Source organism: Macrobrachium nipponense, chromosome 5, assembly GCF_015104395.2.
Source record: "Macrobrachium nipponense isolate FS-2020 chromosome 5, ASM1510439v2, whole genome shotgun sequence".
Lineage (NCBI taxonomy): Eukaryota > Metazoa > Arthropoda > Malacostraca > Decapoda > Palaemonidae > Macrobrachium > Macrobrachium nipponense.
In genome coordinates, this window is record NC_061107.1 from 48,924,231 (window position 1) to 48,932,221 (window position 7,991).

The window sequence follows — 7,991 nt, forward strand, 5'->3', positions numbered from 1 at the left end:
GCCGCTAGCTACTTCCTATTGTTAAAGGACCGATGGTTTGTATTACGTATCGGAACAAAATTAGTTTAGCAATGTTATTTCATTTGAGTTTATTACGTAGTTATTAGTGTACATACGTAAATAAAAAGAGAACAAACCGTTCCCAGCCACCCTTCCCTACCTCCTCCCCCTGCTGGCCTCACGTCTTCTTTCGTTGTGGTAAGTAAAATTCCTTTCATTTTCTTATTGATTTTAATAACATTTATTATCATTTATCACATTGCTAGGTTATTTTATCATTATGTGTGTTATTACTCGTTTATTTGTGTATATTATATGTAATTTAGCTGTGTTTAGGTGTGGTTTCATAGAGCTAAAACGGATTAATACATATTACATTATTTTAAATGCTTTGAGATACAACTGTTTTGATATACGATGATGGTAACGGAACAAATTAAATTCGTATGTCAAGGTTCCAGTGTACTGGATAATGTCTCTCTTTGGATACTTCGATTTTGCCAAATCTTGAGGGCTACAAGAACAGTTGATTACTATTTACGTATCATATAGACTAATTAAAATAAACATATCTTTAAATAGGCTTATATTATTAGTATCAACAAAACATTTACTGGCATGAGTCAGAGGCCGTTTAATGAAACGAACACTTCTCTGTCCTATCTGTTCAGAAAATAAACGTTACGTCAATCCCCAAGACCTCTCATTTGCCAAGACACCTCTATCTCTCTCTCTCTCTGATCAAATTACTGGATAATGTCTCTCTTTGGATACTTAGATTTGCGTTTAATCTAACCAAAAACTTCATTTTGTTATTATTACCGGAAACAAGCAATGATTTTTTCATTATTTGCGTTTTTGGACTGTTATAAACTTTGCGAATTGCAAGCTAGTATGTGTTCATTCGCTCGGAAACTAGTTCCACATATGAGGCGTCATTAAAAAACAACGAAAAATATGACATAAAAAGTGTTGAAAATCATCATAACCTCAAACTCAAAATATTTGTTGTAATCTAACCAGAAACTGATTTTTATTAATATACTGTGCTAAACTATAAAGGATTTTTATCATAGTATGCGTTTTTTAAAAGCATCAGTAACTCGTAGCATCGGAAGATGCCTCTCTCTCTCTCTCTCTCTGATCATATTTAAGAAAAAGTGTCGTAACCTCGGAATGTTGTAACCTCGGAACGTCGTAAGCCGGAGCCGCCGTAACCAGGGGACCTACTGTAATCCACTTATCCGTAGTCGTTCCTCTTATGTTTTTCGGCCGCCAGATGTACGAAAACGTTATAAACATTTGATTGTATCTACTTTAGAAATATCTGTAATTTTTCGGGGTAATTTGGTTACAAAAAAGGGATAATATACATGAATTAAATTGAAATTTTTAAATAACACAGTAAATTTGAACTAAACAACGAGTAAAGTAAACAATTTAGGGAATAAAACTTTGCAGTTTCGTCGTCTGCTGTTCGTAACTGTGTTTGTGGCGCGCGCGCTTAGGAACCAGGAACAGCAACTTGTTTAAAGTGCAATGTGGAGTGAATCGAGACCAAAATGTGTATAATAACAATCAAATAAGCACTGTGGAGTTTCAGTTGTGATGGCAGTAAGGATAAAATCACCGATTACAAGGTAAGAATGAATTAAGTTCAAACCATGACCCTGGGAATACAAAGTTTCATACTTTCAGTAATATAGGCAACAAAATGTTGTTTTATTGAGCTGATTACAACTGCAATCTTGAGTAAGATCAATAAACGTTACATACCTACGCTAACATTGTTCAAATGATTGCTGGGAAGGCTGGGAAAGATGATTGTCGTCACTGATCAGAACCTGTACATCCCACGGTAGCCGCCATATTGGATTCCAAAACTGCCTTGAAAACATAGGGTAGAATATCACGACAGGCCAACCCTCATCACGGTGGACGGGTCTTATTCACTCGATATTTAATTGGTGAAACATGAATACAATTGCAACTCTAAGCATACCATTTAAAAGACTGAAGTTTTGTCAACATATTGTGATATATGAAAGCCCCATACAAACTAAAATAAGCATGTGAGCTCTTCGTAAAATATGTTTTCAAGGCAGTTTTGAAATCCAATATGGCGGCTACGTTTTGCATGGACGGTTCTCATCAGTGACGGCCACCATCTTTCCCCAGCCTTCCCAGCACTCATTTGAACAATGTTAGCGTATGTATGTAACGTTTATTGATCTTACTCAAGATTGCAGTTGTAATCAGCACAATAAAACAACATTTTGTTGCCTATATTAGTGAAAGTATGAAACTTGTTATTCCCGGGGTTATGGTTGGAACTGAATTCATTCTTACCTTGTAATCGGCGGTTTTTTATCCTTACTGCCATCACAACTGAAACTCCACAGTGCTTATTTGATTGTTATTATACACATTTGGTCTCAGTTCACTCCACATTGCACTTTAAACCCTTTGTTTGTGTTCCTGGTTTTCTAAGCGCGCGCGCCATAAACACAATTACAAACAGCAGACCGACGACAGACGACGAAACTGCAAAGTTTTTATTCCCTAAACTGTTTACTTTACTCGTTATTTAGTTTTAAATTTACATTGTTATTTAAAAATTTTGATTTAATTATTCATGTATTATTCCCTGGTTTTTTTGCAACCAAATTACCCCAAAAAATTACAGATATTTCTAACGTAGATAAAATCAAATGTTCTAACGTTTTCGTACATCTGGCTGCGAAAACCATAGAGGAACGAATACGGAAAAGTGCATAGAGGAACGACTACGTTTTTTTTTTTTTTTTTTTTGTTTTTTTTTTTTTTTTTGTTTTTTGTTTTTGCTAGCACTTTTCATTGATTTCAGTCTTTATTATATTTTGAATTTCTTTAAATAATCGTATGCCAGAAATAAATGTAACCTTTAATGTTTGCATGCTTAATGTTTGCATGCTAAGAATGGCAAAATCATCGTTGCCACATTAGTGGAGGCTTCACACATACGCCGTTCCATTATTATAAACTGTTTCCATGAATTCTAGTTGTCATAGTAATGCAATAATGATAAAAATTGCTTTAATATTTATGTATATATACTTCCAATACATAGCCTAATTTCACCAATTTCAACGTTTTGTGTAGTCTTATACCCAGTTTTGGAGGGTCAACACATACCGAATGGCAACAGAGAGAGAGAGAGAGAGAGAGAGAGAGAGAGAGAGAGAGAGAGAGGAGAGAGAGAGGAGAGAAAGGAAGGCGGAGGAAGGCGAAGGAAGAAAAGGGAGGATGGCGGTGGAGGGGGTGGGGGGGTGGGGAGAGGGTAGGTGGAGCTTTAAGCACGTGATCGTATCCATTTCTGCATAATGGAGTTTTTGTCTCTTTGGTACAAGGACAAGTGTCGTTATTCTTTACGATTAGTGATTCACGATACCCTTATAAATTACGGCACTGGGTGTAATGCACTATAGCAAATCTCGTTCTGTTACGAGTGTTCGTTACAGAAATAGGTATTGCCCAAAAAACGTGCTTGCACTGTCTCTGAAACCCATAGTAGACATGCTGCTTAGTTGTCAATCAAGTTTTTATAACCAAGTATTTTTTACAAGCTAGCTATTGAATAAATTTGTATTTTTCTCCAGTCAAAACATATGCCCCTCAATGCTAACTTTCCTCTTTTAACGACTTTCTGGTCATTGCAAATTCGGCCATAATTTCTTATGGTGCGAAAACAGACAGAGGCCCATGGACCGAAAACGATTGCGTCACACTACGGGCGATAATCCAGCAGTAAAACATCATATATCCAAAAAGTGAATAATAAAGATATATATGCGCATTACGATTATAACAATTACATGTATAGCTGATAAACAATCTGCATGAATAACTGGTAACTGTTCTGCAATGACAGTTGAGTATAGCAATTATTTTACAATAGGTACGAAAGTCAAGATGTACGTGACGTCATAATACAGAACTTGAAAGAACGTTTCTAAATTCAGAAAAATAATTACTTTAAATTTGAGTCAGAGTCGAGTTACATTTTTCAATAACGAATATTTTTCAAATTAATCATCATAAATATGTAAAATATTGATGTTTTACTACTTATTTAAAAATTAGCCCAAGAGCACGCTTCTCGTCATCTTCTACCCAAACAGCTGTTTACGCCTGGCTTGTTGTTGATGAGAAATCGTGTTTCGATTGTTGTGATAAAAGTGCTCCAGCGTCTGTGGGTACAAGTGGTGTGCGGATTTATCACAGGAAATGGTTAGTTTATTGACACAAGCTACTCCGTAAGCATCGAGATGGCGTCAATCTTCTAAATACCTCGAGTTGTAAGTAAAAATGTTGAACGCGTTTTGGTGAGATTTGCACTACGTTTGAGACCGTTTTCAGTACCCTCTGTTTAAATCTTAAAATTTGGCCTTAATTTCTAACTTTGGAGAAAATACTTACTTCGAAAGGAGAGTAGTAGGTCTTTAGCTCCGTTTTCTCCCACCAACAACAAGTCGCGACTGATGCCCATCTCGGGTGTCAGGACGCGTTATAATGTACTTTTTCGGAGGGTGGCTTGCATTGATTGTAGGTGGCCTGCTTGGCCTGCTGTGATGTTCTACCCTATACTTCCAATACATAGCCTAATTTCACCAATTTCAACGTTTTGTGTGTAGTCTTATACCCAGTTTGGAGGGTCTACACTACCGAATGGCAACAGAGAGAGAGAGAGAGAGGAGAGAGAGAGAGAGAGAGAGAGAGAGAGAGAGAGAGAGAGAAAGGAGGCGGAAGGAACGAAAGAAGAAAAGGGATGGCGGTGGAGGTGGGGGGGGGGGGGGGGGGTTGGGGGGGTGGGGAGAGGGTAGGTGGAGCTTTATACACGTGTTCGTATCCATTTCTGCATAATGGAGTTTTTGTCTCTTGGTACAAGGACAAGTGTCGTTATTCTTTACGATTAGTGATTCACGATACCCTTATAAATTACGGCACTGGGTGTAATGCACTATAGCAAAATCTCGTTCTGTTACGAGTGTTCGTTACAGAAATAGGTATTGCCCAAAAATGTGCTTGCACTGTCTCAGAAACCCATAGTAGACATGCTGCTTAGTTGTCAATCAAGTTTTTATAAACCAAGTATTTTTTACAAGCTAGCTATTGAATAAATTTGTATTTTTCTCAGTCAAAACATATGCCCCTCAATGCTAACTTTCCTCTTTTAACGACTTTCTGGTCATTGCAAATTCGGCCCCATAATTTCTTATGGTGCGAAAACAGACAGAGGCCCATGGACCGAAAACGATTGCGTCACACTACGGCGATAATCCAGCAGTAAAACATCTTCATATATCCAAAAAGTAAATAATAAAGATATATATGCGCATTACGATTATAACAATTACATGTATAGCTGATAACAATCTGCATGAATAACTGGTAAACTGTTCTGCAATGACAGTTGAGTATAGCAATTATTTACAATAGGTACGAAAGTCAAGATGTCGTGACGTCATAATACAGAACTTAAAAGAACGTTCAAATTCAGAAAAATAATTACTTAAATTTGAGTCAGAGTAGAGTTACTTTTGCAATAACGAATATTTTCAAATTAATCATCATAAATATGTAAAATATTGATGTTTTACTACTTATTTAAAAATTAGCTAAGAGCACGCTTCTCGTCATCTTCTACCAAAAATGATATTGTAATGATACAATTAAGTTTGTTCAACTTACCTGGCAGATATATATATAGCTGTATTTTCCGAAGTCCGACAGAAATTAAAAAACTTACGACACAGTAGTGGGAGTCAGGTGGTTAGTACCCATTCCCGCCGCTGGGAGGCGGGTATCAGGAATCATTCCCACCATTTTCTATTCATAATTTTTATTTCCACTGTCTCCTGAGGGAGGTGGGTGGGTACTTGATTATATATATCTGCCAAGGTAAGTATGAACAAACTTAATTGTATCATTACAATATCATTTTGTTCATGAAACTTACCTGTCAGATATATATATAGCTGAATCCCACCTTTGGTGGTGGGAGTAGACAGAATAGAAGATTTTAGGAACCATATATATGCAGAATAAATGATATCTTGATTCCTACCTGTTAGCATAGCTGACTTCGTGGTTACTGGCGCGGTAAGTCTGCTTGTGCTACTAGTAGTTGCCAGCGAGGGTAGAGACCTATATAGCTGGTGCACTCAAGATGATCTGTCAACGGGGGCATGACCACGATGTGGGACTAGACCATTGACCATACAATGAGGGCAACGAAGTAAAAAACCCCAACCTGCCTAGTCTACCAAAGGTATTCCACTAACTAGACTAAAAGAAGGGAGATCCGCCTCGGCGGTCAACCCCACAAAAAAAACCAAAAAACACACACCCATAAAAGCTCACCTAACCACTAAAGGGAAAGGATGAGTGCTACCTCCTGCCCCCAAAACAGTGTCTGCAGCGACGTATGGTCCAAAGCGACGAGCAATGTTCGTATGTCCCGCTTTCAACCTCCCGTAGGTAGTGTGAAGCGAACACCGAGTTGCTCCGCCAATGTGGCACTAAAACAAAATGTCACTGAGTGCCATATTTCTGTGAAAGGCTATCGAGTCGAAATAATAGCCCTCACCCTCGTGGGCATCACTTTTAAAAGCTTCATGTCATATCACTACATGTGGAATGAGCTTCCTTAATGGTGTCTCTCAAGAAGAAAGAAAGCGCGTTCTTTGACATGGGAAGATCAGGCTTCTTAAAAAAAAAAAAAAAAAAAAAAAAAAACAGAGACCACAATTTGTTGCCCCGAGGTCCCTCTACAGGTCCTTCGTTCTGTCTAAAAAGAATTTGAGAGCCCTGACAGGGCACAGGACTCTCTAGGTCACTACCCACGATCTCTGTCAAACCCTTGATTTCCAATGTCTTGGGCCAAGGTTTGGAGTGTTTTTTCGTTCTTTGCTAAGAACATAGGGCTTAAAGAACAAACAGCATCAGAGTTCTTAAACCCAACATGCTTGCTTATAGCCTGGATCTCACTAACTCTCGCCGTCCGTCGCAGAGCAGTTAGAAAAAGGGTGTCTTCCTTGTAAGGTTTCTAAGCGAAGCCTAAGTTTGAGAGGTTCAAAATTACTGGACATCAAAACGTTAGAACAATGTCTAAGTTCCAAAAAGAAGGAACTCTTGGTGAGTACCTTCGAAATTAGTCTCGAAAGACTTCAGAAGATCATGAATGGTCTCTGTTATTGGCTAAGTCCAGTCCTCTATGCCTAAAAGACTACAGAAGCACACTTCTGAGCCTTTTATCCGTAGGCACCGCTAAGCGAACTTCATTCTCAAGTAGAGAAGGAAGTCTGCGATCGGGCTCACAGAGGTAGAGGTGGAGGGGAAATGCCTTTTCTTCCTGCACCCAGCTCCGAAAAACAGCCCACTTGGATTGGTATACGGCAATAGAGAAGGTCTCCTTGCCGTTGCGATTGCTTTCGCCACAGGTCTGAAAAAAAACCCCTCGCTCTGGCCAACTTCTGGATAGTCTGAACGCAGTCAGACTCAGAGCGGGGAGGTTTTTGTGACCTCTCGAAGTGGGGCTGTTTGTTGAGTAGATCTATCCTTGGAGGCAGAGTCCTCGGAAAGTCTACTATAAAAGACATGACCTCTGTGAACCCAGTCGGTCGCTGGCCAGAAGGGGGCGATGAGAGTCATCTCGTTCCCTCTGATGCCGCGAATTTTCCTTATTACTTCCCCTAGGACCTTTGAAACGGGGGTTGGGAAAGGCATATACGTCTAGTCCCGTCCAGTCCAAAGAAGCCATGGGCGCTACTGCTACTGCTCCTTTGGGTCTAGAACTGGGTGAGCAGTACAGCGGGAGTTCGTTGTCTGAAGTTGCGAAGATGTCTACGAGAGGATCAGGCCCCATAACTTCCACAAGCCACCTCTGGCATACTTCCTGATGAATGGGTCCACTCCGTCGGCAGAAGTTGACCTTGTCGACTGAGCAAGAT